The following is a 23,747-nucleotide window of genomic DNA, read 5'->3' on the forward strand; positions in this document are numbered from 1 at the left end:
TCAGAATTTGAGGAACCCTTGGAAAGTCAATGTATTTATGTGAATAGAACAGGACAGAATAGTCCTAATATTCAGGTGAGGACTCTACAAATATGAATAGTCTGCTGTCTCTGGAGTACCTTGTGTTGTGACAGCAGAGGAAAGAGGCAAGGCAAAGAGTCAGAGTTTGTAGAATGGTGTTTTGTAGAATGGAGCCCACAGGAAAAAAATAAATGAGGCAAAGAATAAACACTACTCTGATCCTGAATGATCAGCCACTTTGTACATAAAGGTGTTCTGAGTTCTGCAGATGAAAAACAGCTATTCCCTGGCCAAAGCTCTCAGCTGTCTCACTCAGTAAAGATAAGCTACATGTAGCTTTACTGAACCTTTGTTTTTCTGTTTCTCCCACAGCTTATTTTTAAAAAAAAAATTGTTTGTTTTTCTTGGAAAAGGTAAGGTAAATTAAGGTAAATAGAGCAGAACAGTATCTTGTAGGTGCATGTGCAATACTGTACAAGGTTGTGTCATCTGCAAATTTTGCTTTGGTTTTTACCTTTCATGAATGACTCATTTTAGTATGGAAGATTGGCTGTCCCACCTTCAATTTGCTAATGTATTGTTCTTCATGTATTTTCTTTCAGATTTCAGTCGGTACCATGCCAGTTTTTTATCAGATGCCCAACCTGTGTGAAAGCTTTTTCTGATGAGTCATATAAAGATTTTCTTAAATATTTACTTACAGAATTAGTATTTTGCTGCCATTCAGATACTAACAATGATTTTAGGATAGTCAGGCATTAATGAGCCTGGGCTCTGAAGCTTCACCAGTTGATTTTCAGACTTTCTTGTGGAGAGGGAGAGGAGGAAGTATCTGTGTTGAAGTCTTTGGTATGAGAACAATTCACACCAACATGCCCAACTGGAATTAAGTAGCGCTGTTGCTGACAACCACATAACTGGGGGGCTGAGCTTGCTACACACTGTATGTTTGGAAAGCTATGTACACCTCAAATGACCAGCCAGAACACTGCAGTTTTCTACCCCAGGTAGTGTTCTATTTATTCCCAAGCCAGCTGGTGTTTGTACGTAAGGTGTAATAAGTCTTTTCAATGCAGTCTAAATACTTCAAGGTTTTTTGATAGTGTCGTTGGAGGATTTCCATTAGGACAGTATGAGCAAATTTATCTTATTATTTTTAAACTATGTAGATAATTTTGGGAAGTCTGTACTGTGGTTCTGCCCTCTGTTCCGTGGGCTTGTAGAATATGCATAAACTTGACCTAGTACTCTCTGATTTCCTGCATTTCAACTGCAACTGACAGGCACATATTTCTGCTCACACAGCTTGGATATGAAATGTCTAAGAACAATATTACATCCAGAATAATCCTATTATAGGATGGGTAATATAGGTTGAATGTCCTTTGCACATGCTGCACAGTACATATTTGTTCATTATGATAAGCTACCTATAAACTCATCTGTATTAACATTTACCATCTGTTTTGCTTGCATAGTCAGATGATGTGGCTGTCTGAGAATGAGTGACAGTTTTATCATCCTTGGTTTTGTTTGCATAAGTCTCCCCTCCTCTTTCTAAACATGTCCTGCTAGTCTTGTTAACTGTATAATTGATTTTTATCACCTATCATTTCTTACTAAATATGCATAGATATTGTTTCAAAGATAAAATTCTCCCACTTTTCACCAGTCTGAACATCTGTGAAGTTTGGATGTCTACATTTATTTCTCACCCTTAGGACAATGTTTTCTGAAAGGGGACATGAATGTCTAAGAAACATGCAACACATCTGGGCAGGTACACAGGTGATTACTGTAATTAGGAAAGGAGGGCCCAGTGCATAATGCACTAGTAAACACATTTAGAAATAACTGCTCAGCACTGGATTTAATTGTGTGACCATGTCCCAACCACAGGCATTTTGCAGAGCTCTGAGATTTTGATGGTTCTGTGCCAGCTGGGAGTTGCTGAATACATGTTGGGAATACATGTCCCAAGGTATTCAACACTTAGCTTTTAGGAGGAAACTCTGACTTGTGGAGTCTGCTGCTCTCCATCTTCCCTTTTCTACAGCTAATTTTCAGTGACTAGCCTTGTCAGGCTGTGGGCTCCAAACCCACCCTGTGCAGTAAGAACCCTCTGTGACTATAGCACAAGACATACCGGGCCAAGGTAGCTTGAGCTAGATCTGAGGATCTTACCTAGGATGCCACTAGTGCAGGAAAGCCCATGGTTACCAGCTTGCTAGGAGCTAGGCTGCTGCCTGGAGAGCTCTGTGCCACCTGTACCACATGGCTCCCAGCTCTGGAGGTGTGGAAGTATTTCTGCTGCCTGTGCAAGGCACTGTTTTGTCTGTATTAATACACTTTTTTACCTCTCTTTGTTTATAATCTCTGGCTCAATTTATGCTTTCCAGCCTTAATTGTATCTGTTTCATTGCCTCTCTTGGGAAAAGTTGTTCTTTTGAGTCTATGAATGTGTGGAAAAGGGTTTAAGATGTCATGTGTAATAGCTATTTCATTCTGTTTGGGCAAAGTCAATGCAGCTTGTTAGCATTTTTTAACCAATGTATTTCAAGATAGATCTTCCTGCAAATGCATAAGATGAGTATGCCATAAAGCTGAGATGTAAGGAACAAAAGCAAAATCAAATACAAAACCCATGTTGTTGCAAAAGTCTTCAATGATAAAAAAAGTCCATTGTCACCCTGAAAACTCAGCTTCTGAGCTTACTAACATAGTTTTCTACAGACTTTCCCAGGACAGTAACTGTAAATATAGATATGTGTACATTCTTTCTGTTACACGTCTTGTGATGGACATCTTTCATGGCCAGTGCAGTGAGAAAGTGTTATCCTGACCATCCAATCCCTGGCCGTGGTCAGGAGCCTATAAATCCTGGAGGGAAAAATAAACTCTCTCTTCTCTTCACCACACCTCGACCTGTGTCCGTGTGATCTATTCATCTTCAGTGGTAACAGTCCATTCTAAAAATATTTGAGCAATTACCATTTCAGCTGTGTGTATTTTGCCATGATGGATTCCATCATGACAGCAAATGTAAATACCCTTGCTTTTCTCGGTTTATGATGATTATAACTTGCACAACACCAATTCTACCCATGGGCCTATTCATTTTCTTTTGCACTATTATGCTCATGTGTCATCAGTCTGACTGAATGCTTTTTCTTTTGTTTTATTCTCATTAAGCCAGATGTCCACATTTGTAGACTAATTTGGAAGTGTGAGGCAGAATTTATTCCTTACACAAATGGGACCATCTGCTCCATAGTGGAATGACAAAGTTTGGGACTGAGGATGAGCCTGCAGTCCAGAAAAAAAAAAAAGCAAAAAAACCCCACCAAAAACCCAGTAGATTAATGCTTCTTCCTTAGGGGAAAAAAAATAATTTCCCAGTCTACTCATTGACATCTATGCTGGCATCTGTTGTGAAGTTGAACTGCCCATCATGATATGACCAATAAATCCAGGTGACTGAAACTGCCAGGTTCATATCCCTTGTCCCTGGGATGTAAGCTAGACTTGTAGCTGAATATTCAGAAAAAATGCTTATGTGAAATTGATTTTAAGGAAATGGGAGAAAAATGACAGAAGCTTGACATGCTTCATGCAAATGGTGTTTCCCCAGAATGGAAGACTTCTAATAAATCTATTAGATCTTTCTGAGCTCTGGTGATTTTCTTATGCATGGCAAATGACAATGAGCATATTGAGGAATTTAACTTCTCAGCTCATTTCTTAAGCAGGCATCACTCATATTTAAATACATACATAATTAGTAACTCTCTGGATTCTGTAGGTAGGTTTTATCTTGGCAGTGTCATTCCTGTTTGGTTCTGCTGTACTGGAACAGGGAAAAACAGTGAGTTGATGACATTAAAGTGGGCAATGTCTGGTGTACAGTTTAGCTGTATATCTGATTTGATTTGAGGAAGTAGAAATATGTTGATCACATGCCAGAAATATGAGATAAACTTGTCTAATTAATAAAAAGATTAAAAGACAAATAATGAGGCACAGAGCTCATAAGTACATACACCCACACAGCCCCAGCATCCACCTACATTGGAGTGTGTAGGAGGTCTCACAGATGTTTTTTTATCAGAATCAGATAGTTGTTTTCCACACTGAAAGCAAACTCAGATCTTAAGAAGGTGTAGATGTCTGGAGAAGTCTGAAAAAATATATTGAATCTCCTCTTAAATCTACCAATGTCTACATGAATTTAATTTGAATCATTTCAGTAACTGTGTTTCTATACAGGCTAGATTAAAATGTTTAAATTTTAAATTTTTTACACCATTGTGAAATTTCATTTGAGCTCAGCAATGAGGGTAACTGATTTAAACAGCACTTGGCAATAGCAGCTTTCTGGATAAAGCAAACAAGAATTATTTATTTCGAATCATCAATCTTTCAGGTTTTTCCAGCCTCCATGTCACAGTAGTGTGAACTTATTTGATTTTCATTCACCATAATTTCTCTGTGTTTTTTTTTAAGATTAATTTCTTCTGTCATATTTAAAATTAAGCTGTATTAATTTAGAAGGAAATGCAATTTCACTGCTTGTAGTGTGATAATTAGGGCTATCAGTGTCATAAAATTATTATTATAAGTTAACCATAGAGATAACCATAGAATAATATTCTAATATCTAATTTCTAATATTTTAATACTCTAATAACCGTGTCCTTAACCACAGAATAATATTCAAATTACTTTTTTAAAACACAGTGAATCAGTCCTTCTATATACTCCCGTTTTCTGTGAGTAATAATGAATTTTAATATTTCATTCACAACAGACTACTTAGAGAGCAAAACTGTTTTTTTCATAGCAAGTAGAAAAACTCTTCTGTCTCACTGTGACCTTGATAGTACAGCATATGGTAAAGAGTCATCGTTCAGGCCAAGCCCACTTGTTAAACAAGTGAAAAGTTGAATACGTACATAAACTTTGGTCTGGTTCTGCAAACATGCATTTCTAGAGTACAGCTTACATGGAGTCTTGATTACTAAGGTCAGTATATTAGGCTGTGGATTCCTGGGCTAAATAGGAGAGATTTCCAGTGCTACATTAGGAAGCTCACAGGCCAGGTTTTCTGCTTTTGTGAAATGCTGCTTCTATCAAGGGATTCTGCAACCAACATGCATTGAGTCCCACAGATGATCGATACAGGAACACTTTGTTTAAGCATCTGTTTTCCCAGAGGTTTATAATACCACTGTTCCTATTTTGGGATAAAGTCTGGACAAGCAGGATCATTAATTCAGATGACATGTCCTAAATAAAGACCTGATGATGAATTAGGCAAAAAAGTTAATTTTTTTTCCTTCCTTTTTTTTTTTTTTTTAAATTTGGATAATACCTATCCTTATTTTTAAGAATAATTTGTTGTTGTTTCAGTGAAGTCAGCAGAAGACATGCTTCTGCCTTTAACAGAGGAAATGTTTTGTTTTTATTAAGTGTATTTAATGTAAAATCCTTGAAAAGTCAAAGAGAGACATCTGAGTTTTTCTTTGAAGTTTTGAGAACTGGCTGGAGTTGAAATATAATGCTTAACAGCTCCAGCAATTGAGACTCTTCCTGCAGCATAAATTCAGGGCTATCCTGGGTTCTGTCAGCAGAGTTTGCAGAGGTATTAATTAACCTGACAGTAAAAAGTCCTACAGTGGTGTTCATCAATGCTGGTTCTTGGGTGGGAAGGACATCAGAAGAAAGGATTTTATTAAGACTGCCAATCTATATTTAACTGCTTAAGAAAAGGTGGAGTTTTAAAAAATACTTTTTTGTTTCTTTTAAAAACATTTTCTTTTAGCAATTTTGGCCATTTTTTTTTTTTTCTCTCTGCGGTGAGTTGCAGCAGGCCAATGTAATTGTGGCTTTCACTTATATTAATCTGTTAGGTGGTGTTACTGCGGAGACCCAGCTGGCTAAGGGAATACTTTGTCCATCTGCAAGTGTGATCAACTTACTTGGTATTTCCTGGTGGACCACCAAATGCACAAGACTATTCTGTCTTGATAGCTCTAAGAACATTGATTAGAGCTCAGTCTGATTAGCCATACTTGATTTTTAACCTATGGAAGGTAGGGAGGACTGCAGTGGAATGCGTAGTACAACAAATCAGGAATCTGGAGGAAATGGAATTTATCAATTCTACTATGCAAAAGACTGCTAATGCATTCATATTTCAGTGTTTGCAACCTTCTGTGTTTCTAAAGGAGTTTTTTAGTTGGACAGGAATGTTGTTTTTTTTGTTAACGGGCAGTTTTTACTATATTTCTTAAAATTACCAGGAAAATAGTCTTAAGAACTGTTACAATCATAGATTCACAGAATGGTTTGGATTGAAAGGGACTTTAAAGATCATCTAGTTACAAACCTCTGCCACTGACAGGGAACCTTCCACTAGGCTAGGTTACTCAAGGCCCCATCCAGGTTGGCCTAATTACATAATCAGGGCTTATTGAGGTGTTTCAGGGTTTTTTTTGGGGAAAGTACCAATTGGTTCTGTTTTTTTTCCTGATACTCCAAATACCTTGTTTCTTCTGTAATCAAAATATGTTTTTCACATATAATGCTGCTTCACAGCAGATTTTACCACGAATTTCAGTATATGTATTTTGCTGCTTAGCAGTTTATGTGTATAGCAATGTTATACCATTTAGTTAAAAAGAGAGTAACATTACAGTTACTAACTTGGAGCTGCTGGGAATTGGTATTGTCTTATTCAACTGGTTTGTATGATTTAGTTTTTTAAAAGATGATATAAGCATTCTAAGCTTAGAGAAGATAAAAACCAATATCAGCTCCTGTAATGTGGCAGCTTTTTTTCCTCAACAGTGGATTTTGATAAGATAGTCACTGTTCTGAAATATTAATCAAGAATATTATTCTAGTGTTTGTGGAAAGCTGTTTTGACAGGACTCTGCAAAATGTGCTATGTTGCACATATTTCTGCACATAACATCAACAAATTGTATGGTGTGTATAGCCCACTTGTTTATTATAATAGAAGAATGTGTGCATCTGGAGGCTAAAAACTGTGAGGTGGATATATTTTCAGAGTTGTGCAGCCACAAGGTATAAGTGAAGAGATGAGTAATTTAATATTTGTTAAGCAAATGCAATGTCCTAAACAAATGCGGTGCTTAGCATACTGTGAAAAAATAGCATGTATAGAAAATGCTTAAATAAACTTTGCCAGATATTTATTCAACAAAGCTCTTGAAAGGAGTGGTGTAGTGATATTTTGAAAACTGTTAAGGAGTACTATTAAGGGTCTTATTTCAATACTTACTCAGAGTTTCGGTTGTTAGCTCTTGTGTGAGTCAGTCCAGGCAGATGTCTAAGTGCTTACCTGCATGGACCTCACTGGGACTGCTCAGGTGCTTTAAGTTATTCCTGTGTTATTAAAATGATCTAGATGAAAATCTAAGCCCTGAGCTCTAAGCTGTTAGCTGAAGCCTTAGGGCTCTAAGATGAGACTTAGAAGCTCATGTTTGTTAATGAACATCATTCCTTTAGCCTTTTTGGGAATGCATTTTAACCTTGCCACATGGGCAAAGCTTGTGCATTTGCCAAACAATCAATTGCTATAGTCTGTAGATGCACAGGACTCCATACAGCCTGTAAAAGAGACTCCTTCAGGAAATCACGTGGACATTAAGGACTCTTCAGTAACCCACACTTTTTATCTCATAACCATAATCTTCACTTTCATTTTAAATTAGAAATAATCTAATACTGTCTTGATTACAGAGTGAAAAGATAGCTGCTACAGTGGTATATTCTGTAAATATCATATCTTACAGCAGGTCTGCCTTTATGCATGCAGTTCTTTCAGTGGCCCATTCTTTTTGTCTTCTTCATGTGTCCCTCTTACTTCCCAGCATGTTCTGAGGTCTGTTTGGAGCTAGACTGCCTCCTGCATAATCATGTGCACAGTGCTCCTTATGCAGCTGGGTGGTCATTTTCCCACTGCAGTTAAATTCTGCAAGCCTCTTGCAATAATGTGTGTGGTGTCCTTTTTCCTCAAGCCCACTTTTACTGTGGCCTTTCACAAGAAGGAGCCAATTTGATAACCGGATATTTGGTACAGTTAAAATCAAGTTATTGAGAACATAAAACCAAATAGTATTTGGTTTCATTGGCCTGGCACATCAGAACCACGAAAATATGAGGCCTTGGTTGACACTGGTGCACAGTGCACCCTAATCCCATCAAGACATGTAGGGGCAGAATCTGTTTCTATTGCTGGTGTGACAGGGGGATCACAGGACTTTACTTTAGTGGAAGCTGATGTGAGCCTAACTGGAAATGAGTGGAAGAAACACCCCATTGTGACAGGCCCAGAGGCCCCATGCATTTTGGGCATAGACTACCTCCGAAGTGGGTATTTCAAAGACCCAAAAGAATTCAGGTGGGCATTTAGAATAGCAGCTGTAGAGACAGAGGGTGTCCAGCAACTGAACATCTTGCCTGGACTGTCCAAGAACAGTAGGACTTCCGAAGGTGAAAGAACAGCAAGTACTAATTGCCACCTCGACGGTGCACCGCCGACAATATAGAACAACTCGAGATGCTGTGATCCCCATCCACAAGATGATCAGAGAGCTGGAGAGCCAAGGGGTGGTCAGCAAAACCAAAGGACCTGAAAAGCAGGTCCTTTGGAGGCATGGCACCCCTGAGAGGATTGAGTCAGACAATGGGACTCATTTCAAGAATAACCTTATAAACACCTGGGCTAGGGAACATGGCATTGAGTGGGTGTACCATATCCCCTACCATGCACCTGCTGCAGGGAAAGTGGAGAGGTACAATGGACTGTTAAAGACTACCTTCAAAGCGTTGGGTGGGGGATCTTTCAAAAATTGGGAGCGGCATCTAGCAAAGGCCACCTGGATAGTTAACACCCGAGGTTCCACCAACCGAGCAGGACCAGCCCAATCTGAGACCCTACATATAGTAGACGGAGACAAAGTCCCAGCGGTACATCTCAGAGGTTTGTTAGGAAGCACAGTTTGGATCAATTCTATTCGAGTCTTCGAGTGCAGACAAACCCATTCGTGGGGTTGTTTTTGCTCAGGGACTGGGTTGTACATGGTGGATAATGCGGAAAGATAGAACAACACAATGTGTACCTCAGGGAGATTTGATGGTTGGATGAAGATCATGAATGAATGCCCTTGTCTGTATATAATGTATGTGTTGTTGAGTTAAAATATATATATATTAATTTTGATAATAAGCTGACGATATGGGGATAAGGGGTGGAATGTCCTGGGGTGACTTTATGATACCGGTATCCCCAATCGTCTGGTTTATGTTATATATTAAGTTCTGCACCTTTAAGACTGGCTCTGAGAGCAAGAGAGGGAGAAGAAGCGTGCAGTTTGTGTTAAGGAAAAACATCACTCCCACTCATCTCGCTCCTGGACTGTGTTGTCTGCAGCACGGACAGACAGCGGGACAGAGCTTCTCTCTGGCTTTTAGTTAATTTTAGCTAGCTGAGGCAGAGGAGTTCCCTGGACCTTTGTTTTTTTCCCCCTCCTTTTTTTGTCTTGGATCTGTGCAAGCCTGCTCTGGACTGAACACCCAGCCAAACCCCGGGAGCTCACGCCTGTGGCCCACCGGGGCCTGGGCCTCGGCACTTTCCAGCGCCAGAGGGACTGATAAGAACCTGAGCGAGCCGAGCTACACCACATGAAAAGGACTTTTCTTCCTAGACTTGCCATCCCATCGAACAGCGAGAGGTTTTATTATTTAATATTATTCAATTTCTCTTAAATAAACAGCTTTTTCCACTTCTCTCCAAGAATTTTTTTTTTTTTTTTTTTTTTTTCCCTTTCCCGGACCAGTTGGTGGGAAGGGCGCATTTCCCTGAGGAAATCCCCATTTAGAGTTTTCCTCCCTAATTTGCCCTAAACTAGGACAGTATTTCAATTTTCTGCCCTCCAGCCCTTCAAATGTGAGGAAAAGACAATGTAATTTGAAGTAAATCTCAGTTTTGTATAATTCTTATAAAGGACTTCCCTTTTACTATCTATGGTGTATTTTGAAAATTTGCATTATAAGGATAAAGTAGGTTTGAGCGGTAATGCCAGGACTGTCTGTCTACACCAACTGTGAGAGACTTACTTAATTGAGTGCTCACCAGATTTGTTTCAGTACCTCAGATCACAGGTCATGAAAATGTGGTTGAAACTCTATAAGTTTCTAGTCACACTTTGTGCTCCATGGAAGACTATCAGCATTAGGTCGGCAAAGACTTGGTCTAGCCAAGTCTGAAAAACCTTCAAGGATGAAGAATTCCACATCTTTAGTTGCCTGTTCTAGTGCTGCTCTGCAGTCATACATGTAGAGCCTTTTTAGTGCAACTAAAATTCATAGCTGTAATTAGTCTGTACCAAGTCCAAAAATATTTCTCTAAACAGCAAACAGGTACAATAAATTCATAGACATTTTAGTCTGATATAAGCCAGTGATAATACTTCAGGAAGTGGAATATAGTGAGAGTGGTACTACATGGCAGTGGGAAAGATTGCTGGGTAATGAGTAAGGCCTTCCCATTATCAGTTTCAGTTCAGGTCTACATTTTGACAAATTGTTAGGAAACTATTTCCGTGAAATATTCTTTACTTCATAACTGGCAATATCAAATTGCCATTTCTTAAATAAGTTGAATGGTGGTGGAAAGGTCCATGCCAAAGGTATAAAAGATCTTTGGTACTGGAAGAAAAAGCTTTTTGTTCCCCTGTGCCAACATTAGCACCTATTGCAAGCATGAGAAAGTTCAGATTGTAACACAAAATGCCAGATTTAGCCTGCCTTTTAAAAACAGAAATGCCACTGGAGAAAATAATTGGTTCTGAAACTTTTTTGTAAACCCAGTACAATTTGCTGAAAAGAGTGTTTCACTATGTAAGTCCCTGGAAAATTTTTGTAACCTGTAGGAATGTGTATCTTCCTCTGAGCTTGACAAACTTGATTATAAACAAGAAATACAATTTGTAACATGAAAAACATTGATCTTTATGCATATTCATTTGCAATGGGTAGCCATCTTCTTTGTTCTTAAATGTGTTATAATTCACAGCTTATCTGAATTCAGGAAAAAAATTTTGGACTGAAAAAAACTGTTAACCTTTTCTAGGTACCATTTGGTGCCTTAGAGACAAAACGGAGTAAAGTGCTTAGAAAGCATTTGAAGGACTACAAGCATTAGAAGCCAAAACCTAGAAGCTATGATGGTGAGATAATCACTATTTTCATATTTTCTTTTGGTGCAGCAGTCACTGTGCCCTCTGCATTTTGTTCCTGTGAGAAATGTCAACAATGTCCCACAATTCATCAAGGAGACATTCATGTGTTTTCCCTCCTTGTGAAGGAACACGGTCTTTCTGACTGGCCGAGTAGCTGCATCTGCTGCACTCTTTCTTATTGTTTTTATTCAAGATTATAAACTACAGTTTCTGTAACTGATTATCTTTAAGGATGTGATCCAGCCTTCATTGAAGCCAAGGGAGAAACATGACTGGCTGAAAGGTATTTATTGCTGTAAATGAACTATATGAATGCATGTGCTTCCAATGGTAAAGCCTACTTGAGAGTCCACTTCGAGGGTGGCATGTTAAAGGCCTTAATTTAAATTCCTTATTGTGCATATGAGCAGATGGCGTGCTTCAGATAAATGTGGAGAACATTTGTGCCGTAAAAATAGGGCTCTAATCCACCATACAACACACATCTTTTAATATTTAAGAGCAACAAACTCAGTGTTTCAATCTGTCACCCTAAAGTAGTGTGTCTGTGTTGGCCCATTAGACTGTGTTATTTGTTGAGGAAAGTAAAATTAAATCAGGAAGCTAGAAAATTTTACTCATGTGCTCATAGCTTGTGCTATTCAGACTTTCAAGCTGTATAAAAGCAATTCCATGGTTAGTTATTTATCATTAGATTGAAAACTGTTTTACATATGCTTTGTATTGCAGAAGTTAGTGTTTCCTTTTGCCTTCCACAGGCTTGATGTTCACCTAATGCTGTTTCCACATAAACATTTTTAATTAGACTGAAAATCTGCCAAAACAACTGATGCAGTATCATCTCCAGGATTTGTGTGAATCTAGGTGTCTTTTCAGAAGCATTAGTTTTCTATTAAAAGGGCATCACTACATTTTAAAATTTAAATCTATCCTTTGTTAAGTAAAAGACATGCATAAAATTTTCACTGTCTTCATTATCTTATGGAAGGCATTCTTTAATAAGGCATATTCGAAATCCAGGGTAAGTGGGTAATCACTATCCCTTGCATAGTGATTGCCTCTGCCTTAGTAGCTGGTGAATGTCTTTAAATAGGCTCTTGTTAAAATGCTGAAAATGCAAAACTGTAATCCAAGTATAATAACAATGGTATGTAAAGATGAATACACTTAAAAACAGTTCCTTCTTTAAATTTACCTCCCTAGTATCTTCTTTCATGGAGAATTTCCTGTACAGATGATGCAGTTGACAAAAGTCCGAGTTCAGAGGGTAGAACAAATGTTACTAACTAGAGATTTATGCATTAGCAGCCTTAGCGCAAAAGCTGGACCAAGGCAGAAAGGGACATCCATCTCCTTTTGATTTTTTTTGTGTATGCATACAGATGAAAAAAGTAATTAGAATACAGTGGCATCTCCCTAACTGCCAGATGGTACCATGACACTTCACTTGCAATAGCTTTAAATGAGAACAGAAAGAAATAGAAAGAATTTTTTTTTCTTGGCTCTATGACTTGAGAGAACTAACTACCTTAGAAGTTTGAGCTGGTGGGAGAGCAGCATTGTAAGACGAGAGAAATAGAGAGTGAAAGCCAAGCCACAAATCACTGCAACATTGTGATCCCTAAAGCCCCACAGTTAAGAAAGGAAAAAAAAAAATTCTCCTTCTTGAGAGTTCAGGGCGGGCAGGGGAAATAAAATGGGTGAACCGCAAGATGGAAAACCGGTTCCAGACTATGATGTTCTAGTGACGCAAGCTGAGAAAGGTGCTGCGGCACAACTGCGCTCTCCTGAGACCCGACAAGAGTCATTCCTATAGGAGGGAAACCACATGAAGACAGTGAGTAAGGGAAATTTTAACAGTAAAGTAGACTGGAAGAGACTGAAAATCCAAACTGTTTTCGTAAAACAATTCCGTGTCTGAGTGGAAAACAATGAGCCCTTAGCCACAAGTGAAATGACGATAGAGCATGTACTGGGCGTTCTGCTCAATAGTTAACAAAGAAAAGGAAAAGAACTGGAGGGGAAAAGATAAGTAATACTGTACAAAAATTCTTGGGTGAAAGCTGGTAGGGAAAATTTACTGAATATGTCCATGATGGACATGTGTAAATGGAAGATAGGAGTGTTTCTTGTAATGATCAATCTCTGGATCAAGTTCCATCTCAGGTAATTAGAAATATATCAAAAGTGGTCTGAAACCAGAGATACCACATCCTCTGTCACCCATTATGAGGGATTAATCTGTAAGAGATTTGTAGATAATCCAAAGAAGTAAAATTTTTCTTTTCTTGATCAAGACACTTTCCTTGTTTAAGTTAAGCAGCCTGAATCATGGTGACTGATAAGAGACGTGGGAGTCATCTTTTCCCCAATTGTCTTCATTGAAGACTTTTCCCATAAATGTTGAGTATGATTCTTGAACAGGATGGTTGAAGAAGGTTAGATGATAAATCATCCTGCCTAGAGATGCCAGCATTAGCTCAGTTGTCATTAGCATTGTTCTAATAATGCTCCAGGTTGTGGGTTTGATCCCCATAGACTTGATGTTCCTTATAGGTCCCTTACAATTTTGAATATTCTGTGATTCTGTAATAAGGAATTTACCACGTGGCTTTTCTGAATGAGATGGGGAATTGAAGAGTCTCTTGACTAGTCTCCCAAACTCTGTTCTGAGATTATAAACTCAAATCCATATAAATGAAGCATTTGTTAAAACCTATATGTCTCTCTCATTCAAAAAGCTCTACATTTTAACTTTTCCTTTTTTTTTTTTGTTTTTGTTTGTTTGTTTGTTTGTTTGTTTGCTTACTTGCTTGTCTGTTCCTTTCTTAATTACCTGAGTATTTCCTTTAGGTTCTGAAGACTGGAACTCACAACAGGAAGATAAATTATTACAGTCTTGGTGCAGATTTGCCCCCTTCCCTGAGATGGAAAATTTACACTAACTAGGTATGGCTTAATTTACTATTTTCATACTTATGTCCTATAATGTCTGATCACTTCTATGAGTGCTTAGCCATGGCACCATAAAACACTTTTAATACTAAACATTTGCATACGTTCTTGGAATTAGGTTAGGGTGCATATGAGGAACAAACTTAATCTGATGTGAAATGTTAAGAAGACTGAGTTCTAAAATTTGCTGCATTGCTAATGAAATGTGAATTTTAACATAGTTGATAGTGATGATATATTGTTCAAGACTAGGTAAAAAATTCCTGTAAGAAGTCTTTATTCCCAGAACTTTTCCATGTGTAGTCATGGAAAAACAGGCAGGTACTTTATATAAGTGGCAGACAGGTTTTCATTGACCATTCTCTTTACAAGTGCATGAAGGACATAGTACTTCCAGTTTCAGATTGATCCTAATTTGGTAATATACTCCCAAAGTTTTTACCTGTACAATTCTTTCATGTGAGCAGGTGATTTCCTCTTACCTTCCCAAATAACTTTGGAATGTTGTAACCAAGTAGGTCTTTACCTGATTCTGCAACTTGCTGTGCCCTTCATTCCATTGCTGCAGTGGAGTGGCTGTGTGCTCTCTCCCTTGATCAGAAAACAAACCATGATGACTGTGTACACTGGAGACTGGGGTTAATATCTGAGGAGCACTGGCATCTTAATATTAAGAAACACCCCACTCTGTAATTCCTTCTTGATTGGTGAACTGACCTCAAACAGGGTGACTAGAACTGCAGCCTCTTTCTATATCTGAGTATGGAAAGAAACAGAACAACTATTTCTGCTGTTATCTTCACATTAAGAGATATTTTGGAATCCTCATGGTTGTATCAGCATGTATCTAAATGTCAGATTTATCCCTGCTTGGTACCAGACAGACCAAGGTGCAAAGCCTGGGCCATGCCTCAGCCAAAGCTATGGCATTATGTGTACTGTCTGTTGACAAACACATCTCTGCAGAGGAACTCTCTAAAACTTTATTCTCCCTTTTTGACAATTTTGTAGCCTTTACCATTCCTCCATGTAATCCCAGTCTCTGCTTGGAAGAGATCCTATTGGGAAATTCACATGTTTCAAGTAGAGACAATCTGATCATGCCAGGTGAAAGAGGAATGTTAGGATCTTATTAGGAGGATTCCACATAGCATGTTACCATAAATGGTAAACAAATAGGAATGATCAAAAGCCACCACCCAAGCTGGAGTCCATTTCCATATCATTAATGCACTTTTAAAGCAGATAATTTGCCTACGGGTTCAATCCTAAAGTTTGATCCACAGTTGAGTGGAAACAATTCATTAGTGCATGCTCAGCTGGAAGAATGAAACTTTAACTAAACTTTTTTTGTGTCATATATCACAATAGGTCATAACGGGTCTAATGGGAAGATCAAACCTATTTATATGTGTCAGTGCTTTGCTGGATTTTAATACTCTAGACTTCCAAAAATTAAACTTCAGAATGTTTAACTAATGATACTGAAAGCCAAAGTTGAGGTTGCAAGTACAGAATGATCAAGTCAATCTATCTCGATAAACAGCAATAAAGATATGAATCCAAATTATATATATATATATATGTACATACACATATTTAGCCCTATTGAGATTGCAGTGAGATTGCATCTGGGGTGCTGTGACCAGTTCTGGGCTCCTCAGCACAACGGAGACATGGAATTCCTGGAGCAGGTCCAGCAGAGGGCTACGAAGTTGATGAAGGAAGAGAAGCATCTCTCATATGAGAAAAGGCTGTGGAAGCTGGGCCTGTTCAGCCTGGAGGCAGCTGAGAGGGGACCTCAGCAGTGTCTGTCAGTGCCTGCAGGGAGGGGGCAGAGGAGGGACCAGGCTCTGCTCGGTGGTGCTGAGTAATAGGACAAGAGGCAAGGGGCAGAAACTGATACACAGGAAATTCCTCTGAACATGGAGAAGAACTTTTTTAATATGCAGTGACTGAGCACTGGGACAGGTTGCCCAGAGAGGCTGTGGGGTCTCCATCACTGGAGTTATCCCATTTTTTAGGTTGCATTTCTGTGCCATATGGTCTGGGATGGCCCTGTTTGGGCAGGGGTGTTGGACAGGTGACCCATGGTGGGCCCTTCCAGCCTGATCCATCCTGTGATCCTGTGACTTGTTCCTTGTTTGGTTGACAGTTATATTTCATAGCTAGTTAGTTATTGCTAGCTTTATCAACAGTGAGTTTTGTGTTAGGGACACTTAGGAATGAAACAGAGATTCAGAGATGAGAGATTATTGATGTAATGCTAAATAAAATAAATTTATCCCTGTAAAATATATGAATTATTCATAATGCAATTAAAGTGCTTAAAGCTAAAAGAGGTTCATCTCATGTTTGTTCAGTATGTAATATAAAAATATTTTGTTTTTATAACAAAATGAATTTATTTAAATCAATAATTAACACACTATACAAAGAAATAGAATCAATATTTTCATAATTTTAATTGTAATTCAGTTTTTTTATGTCAATGTTTTTACTTTGACTTATTTAATCTTGGTAAAAATAATAAGAGCCCTTTTTGAACCATTAATTTACATTTTTGTCAGCTGAAAGGAACAGAAAAACAAATCTATGGCAGCAGTCAATAACAGGGAGAATTATGGAAAATTTAAATCACTTGACATTGTATCTATTTATTATTCTGTACCTTGTCAGCCACAGACCACCCAAAGACACTTTGCTTATGAGAAACTCAAAAGGAGATGATATGCGCTAGAATAGAATCTTAACTGAGATTCATCACCCTTGAAACAGAGGCTGCAGAGAGTTAGAAATAATAGCCAGTAATTAATATGAAAACCTAACAGACCAAACAGGTCTACACAGTAAATTTGAGAAGTAGCTATTAAAACTGTTCTTGGAGGAATATAGGAAGGAACTTATTTCATTCCTAGTGCACAAGGAATCCAAATTCCTTGGGGTTTACAATGAAGGGCAGCCAAAGATTTTCCATGAAAAGGAAGAAAGACCTGTATTAAATAAGTACTTGCCTCTGAGAATGAAATTTGGAGAACTGCATATAAAGAATGATGTATTATTTTCAGCTATACTAAGATACTGCAAAAGTAGGAAAGCACTTAGTAGTGCTTTTAATTTAATTATTTTTATTTAAGGTGTTTTTCTGTTTTATCTTTTCAATTTTAATTTAATTGAATGCAACAGAAAGCCTTCTGATGACCTCTCTATGCTTTGGATTAAATATAACACTTAGAAGAGAAGTTATCATTAGATGGTGCTCACTTACTTTTTCACACCATTAGATAGCATGACTCACTATCAGCATAATATAAATAAAAATTTGGGATCAGAGATTTCTAATTTGTTAAATGATAAAATTAGTTTAATAAATATTAAAGCTAACCAGTAGAGTTAATTTTAGTAGTTAAGAACCTAAAAAGTGTTTAATTATGAGTAGCCATTTGCAAATGTGTTAAATTTATATATTTATAAATTTATAAATGTTTATATATTTATATATGTGTGTATAATGACACATAAAACTTGTCAGCACATATAGCCAGCAGTCTATTTTAAATCTCCTTGCCTCATGGTTTTTATGATGAAGTCACATATGCAGATATTGTTATACTGTGGAGATGGTCTGTATCTCTTGATTGCCAGGTTTTTCAGTTCTAAAGGTCTTTTGCAACAACTTGTGGCAGAAGTTTCACACACACATCTGTTCTATGCAAAAGCCTCCTTGGTATTAAGCAGACTCATCTCTTTATGTTGTAGAGTGCAGAGAAGAAATGAGGAGTCTTTCATATAGAATGGACTTCAACAGGGTGGACTAAATGCTGGTGTCATGACTTGACTGAAAACACCTCTCTGGTTACATAGTACAGCTAAAACTTGCCCTGTGCATGTTACTTATGTTACTCTCTTAAAATTCCAGACAGAAATATGCAATTTGCTATCCATCCATCCATCCATCCATCCATCCATCCATCCATCCATCCATCCATCCATCCATCCAAAGATATACACATATACCTGTTTATTAACAAGTTTTGAAAAATTTCAAAAGTGTAGAAGTAGAAATACTACCAGAGATTATAACAATCAGACTGCAAGTTATATTGACAAATACAGGGCTTAAAACTCCAGTGGGACTGAAAGGAAAAGATGAGCAACCATATCTAGTTGAATATGTCATTGCAGGGGGATTGGACTAGATGATCTTAATGGTTCCTTCTAACACAGTTAATCTATGTTTCTTCAATTCTGATTTTTTTTTGTTTCTGTGATTCTAGTGAAAATAATTTACATTATTCAGCCAGTTCTTGAGGTAGATTGAAAGAATATTTGGAATTTAGGTTGTTGTTCAGTCTTTCAGAACTCAAACAAGCTTCAGGCACTATAAAAGATTTTTATGCTAGTCTTTGTTTTCTTAGTCAATGAATTTTTTACACAAGGTAAAGAAACCTTAATGAGAATAACAAACCCTCATTCTTCCAGAACTCTATGGTTATCATTCATGCTACTCCTTCATTTTTCCTTCTTCTGTACACTTAGAGAAAAATTATTATGACCTTGGACTTTTCTTTCCATCAGTGAGATCCTCAGATATTAACCTTGCTTAGGTTTGTTAGTGTTATTTAGGCTTGAATTTTATTTAGCATCATCTCACTTTTTCTGCTCTATTGTTTTCAAAAATAAGTTCTGTTCATCAACTTCTAGGTTCTTAGTTGCAATTCATAATAATTATTCCACAAGTATTTTAGGTAATTCCTTCACAAATGTAGTTTATATTAATGACTTAATGGTTAATGTTTTAAATCACATTATAACTGTAGTTTTATTAAAAAATCATTAGGTAGCCAGTCTTCAATTGTCTCACAGTCTTCAACAGTCTTCAACTGTTTCACAGGAATGTGAGAATAAATGTTATGCTTTGTGTGTTCTTATTTCTCAGACTCCTCTAGTAATTAAAATATCTTCTTAAGTGGTTTTTTCAAGATCTTACTTGTCAGAAACCAGTTTGGAAAATCAAGTGTACTTATTTCTATCTCCTCTATCCTTGAGCACTGTCTGTCTTTATTTCGGCGTGGCAGCCGTGTTGTGTCGCAGCTTCACTTACGATGTTTCATTGGCTGAGAATGTAGAACATGTGGTTTTGGCTAGAATCATTCCTGAACTAGCTGAGACACTGTTGCATAAAACTCCAGGGGTATTTTTCTGCTGTATCATCCACTGACCTCAAAGACAGGAGTACTGAAACAGTTCTCCCATGCAAGTGGTGATGCTTGTGTTATGGTTTTGCTTGGCTGGAAAACTCCTTGGGCACATCACAATTTTGTCCCAGTAGGACAAACCATATAAACCATGAAATGTAACAAGAGACTTGGATAACCTCTAGTCTCTGTGTATGCATGTTTTTTTCTCTAAAGAAACAAATGGAATGGTGCTTTACACATCATTACCACTGCTCCTGAACTGAGGCTGATTCACAATCCACTATAGTCAGAGTTTTAGGACTCTTCTTTATTGATGAGTCAGTCATGAGAATGTCCTCAGCAGGAACTGGAAGAGCTAACAGTGTTCTAGTTCCTGATCTTCACTAGGGATGAGAGGGGCAGAATTTAAATCTGGTTACCATGTATTGTTGAACTGCCCATTTTATTTATCCTCTCCTAGGTTTGTCATTTTCTTTTTCATTTTCTTAATACAGGAAAAGAGCTGACATAAATAATATTGAATATTATTTTTCATATTATTTCTTACAGTGGGTCATTTCCATCTACATCTGCTTCCTTTATTTGTCATATTATTGATTTATGAGCACAAAATTCAATCACAATATTTTTCAATGACCACTGAAATTTTTCTGTAGTCTCCAGTGCACTCTGAAATACTTCTGAATTCTTCATAACTCCTTGTAATTTATCATGTGAGAATTAAGTAAATTTACTGTCTGCTCAAAAGATTTAAAAATAACACTTAATCTCATTTGTTACTTATTAAATAATAATAATGTAGATCTTGCACAGGTAATAATAACATTAAATAATTTATTAATTAATTGATAACCATCCTACCAGCCAATAAAATTGTCTGTATTCAGTATGTCTGTATACTGTTTAATGTTTATGTGTTCAAGTTTACATCCAGTTCACTTGCAAGTTTAATCCTTGCTTTTAGGCTAAAAAAGTGTAGTGTCAGTATGTGGTTGAAATGAGTAAGTTAGTGGCTGCATAGATGTGTGTGAGAACACTGAAGTGTTAGGACTGCTCTTCAGCAATAACTTGCATGACACAACCCAGACAGTAACAGCATGGGAAAGTGAATCCTTTCAGGGTTGTTCACTGGGGCTGTTTAATTTATGGGCATACATGTAGACCATATGACCATGCACTTGTTTAACACCTGAATTCCACTCTGAGCTATTTAAAAATTGTTCCATTAGCAATGGATTCTGGCATTTGACCTAGTCCTATCAGCACTGGAGACTTACCAGAAAAGTAATTATTAACTTCTATTAAACAGAATTACAGGCAAGCTAAGTCTCCTTCAAGAGCAATGCAGAAGGGAAAGAAGTTTGAACTGCAGAAGATACCTTTGGGTAAACTCAGAAAAGGCAAGAAATAGGGAATCTATCCCTGTTGGGAAATCATTTGAAGAAGAAAATATTTGAAAGAGTAATGATTTTCCCAGCCAAAGTCTGGACCACACAGTCAGCTAAAGAACAATGAATCAATACAATATATCAAGTTCTGGAGAGCATAAATACAGAATGTCTCAGAAATTATGTCAGTCAGGATTTTGACACTGCAATGATTGAAATACCTATTTGGCATATACAAGTCTGTGAGTCAGTTCAATGAATGATATTAAAATTAGACAGATTCTGCAGAAAACTGGTCAAAACCATTTATTTTCCTATTAATTCAGACCATTTTGTACTCCCCCTTATTTAAAATGCAAAAACTTTCTGATTTCTGATTGAGCATAGCTAAGAGACATGCATTTTTTTCATTATACAGTCAGTGTCTTCCTGCACCCCCATATATGTACATCCTTTTGCTTATATAATGTATCTAGAAGATATATAACATATCTAGAAGATATATAACATACAGTATGTGCATGTTAATTTTTCTTCCCCTGAAAATGAAATATAAAATCTTTAGGTTTTCAAGTTGTGTTAAACAAAAACTTCTCAATGTGTTCTAAAAAACACTGGATGTGGCACTCGGTGCCACGGTTTAGTTGAGGTGTTAGGGCTGGGTTGGCCACCATGATCTTGAAGGTCTCTTCCAACCTAGTGATTCTGTGTGTGATTGTGTGTGATTCTCTGTCATGACAGCTCTGTTCTCTGTAAGTGCTGCTTGAGCCTCAGAATCCTTTGTGGATTCCTATTGCCTGCAGAGAGACTCTACTCGTGTATGGTCCATATGCCATAGCTTTGTCACTTCTAGCAAGTCTACTGTAGGGAAGAGTGGCCTTATTAAATTAATTTCTAACTGGGACATATAATTGAGCTGCTAGTTTAGCTCTCATAATCCATTAGGAATTATTTTTATTTTTACTTTTTTTATTGATCCTGTTGAACCTGCTGTATCAGACTGAGATATTCTGCTGTATGCAACAGGTAGTGTTATTGAGTGCAGTATTTGAGTCACTGCTTTGCTTGTCTCAGCTGGAAGATGTTCTTTGTGTATCCCATAATGACCTGCCCTGCTGACTCACTTGATTCAATCTTTTGAAAAGGACAGGATTGCTCTCTCCAGTTTATAAACCAGACCATGTTGGGCTGAGGGCTCACTAGCTTTGTAAACCAATGCTGCTGGGCTTAGACTTTTATCTGCTTTTAAAGCCAGTTCTGTATCTTTAAATATGGGATGCATTGATTATCACAGTGTTACCTGCAAATACCTTTTATGTGGCTGTGTCTAAAGCTAATTTTTCTGGTCATGGGAGCAATGCCCAAGAAGCAGGACAGAGGACAAGTAAAATGGCTTTGCTTGAGGAAAACACTGTGAAGCACAGCAAGATGCAGAAAGGGAGTAAGTTGCAGTACGTGGCTCAAAACTCATGACTGGTCAGCACTGGAGATCAAGCTTATTCTGGGAGAGAGCAACCAATTGAATTCTCTCAGAGAGAGCACAGTAATGCTACAGAAAATTCGCAAGACTACAGAGCAATATAAGCATACACAGCAGTACAGAATAAACACTGGGATGGGTTTATGATGGAGTGCCATCTGCAAAGCAGCAAGGTTCTCTGCAGAGTTTTTTATTGTAGCTGATCCCTATATCTGCACTTTTGAAAATAATACCTTCCAGTGGAAGAAGTTAAAATAAAGCTAAAACTTGAAGGGACTCCAGCTTTCTTTATTATCCCTCAGATTGTCACTGATTCAAAGAAAAACTCAAAGAATTCTGTAATGTTTTTTTCTCCATGGTTTTGGCAGCATTACACTGTTGCTGAAGTTCTCCGTCTGTTAAATGTCTGGAAGGCCATGTAGATATTACACATAACTGGGGCAGTCACTTCCCTTTGTGTCTGATCCAGCAACCCAGTATGATTTGTGCAATGTAGAATGGCAAGAATTAACATGACACATCTGAGGAAACGTGAGACCAACCTCACAGCTTATAAAACAGAAGACGGTTGATCAAATAAAAACATTACAAATTCTATTTTTCTTGTCTTTGATTAAGCATGACACAGACTAAGAGTGAGAATCTTGTAAAGTCTAGATAGTGCCAGATCTTATAAAGATGCTCAGTATGGGTACCAGGATGTAATTAGCTCATTTCAGCCACTCATTTTTGCCTGTGGTAGGATCAAGCCAACTGCAGCATGTGCTGCTTCCTTCTTCTCATCAGTAGTGGATGATAGGATGAGGAATCTGTGGATGAAGGCCATGCACTACAGCACCAAAGCTGCACCTTTTCCACTGAGAGAAGCAATAATGGTATCCCTTTACTTACCTGAAAGTTCAAGGGGATGCTGTTTCCTGACCCACACTTACTCCTGGGACCTTCCATCCCGGACTGTAATGTAAAGCAACACAAAACCAGACTCTGAGATACTGGAATAAAAGGGATCTCTTTTGTGTTAATATTTTTTTTTCCTTGATAGGAACAGGAAGTATTTGATATCTGCTCTGTGCATGACAGAGATGGTCTCTGCTGCAGACTGGTTATTAAAGTAGACAGCATCGTGCTGAGCTTCAGGGAAGTGTGCTACAGCCTGGCTTCACACTGGTGCTTTAGGATAATGGCTTTTGTGAAAAAACTGTTAAAGCTATTTGCATCAGGCTACAAGTAGTGCATCTTCATAGTGTGGGACATGCTATAACTTTTTCTTCTGCAGAAAAAGACAAACCCAATTTCTTACCGCTTAGCAGGGTGTGAGAATATTTCAGCTCATCCAGAGCCCATCAAAAGATCAATATTCAGAGACCAAAAGGGTTGCTTGTTTCGTAGCCAAGTACCACTTTGCTGAAAAGAAGGAGAAATAACTTGAATT

This window comes from Poecile atricapillus, chromosome Z (assembly GCF_030490865.1).
Source record: "Poecile atricapillus isolate bPoeAtr1 chromosome Z, bPoeAtr1.hap1, whole genome shotgun sequence".
Lineage (NCBI taxonomy): Eukaryota > Metazoa > Chordata > Aves > Passeriformes > Paridae > Poecile > Poecile atricapillus.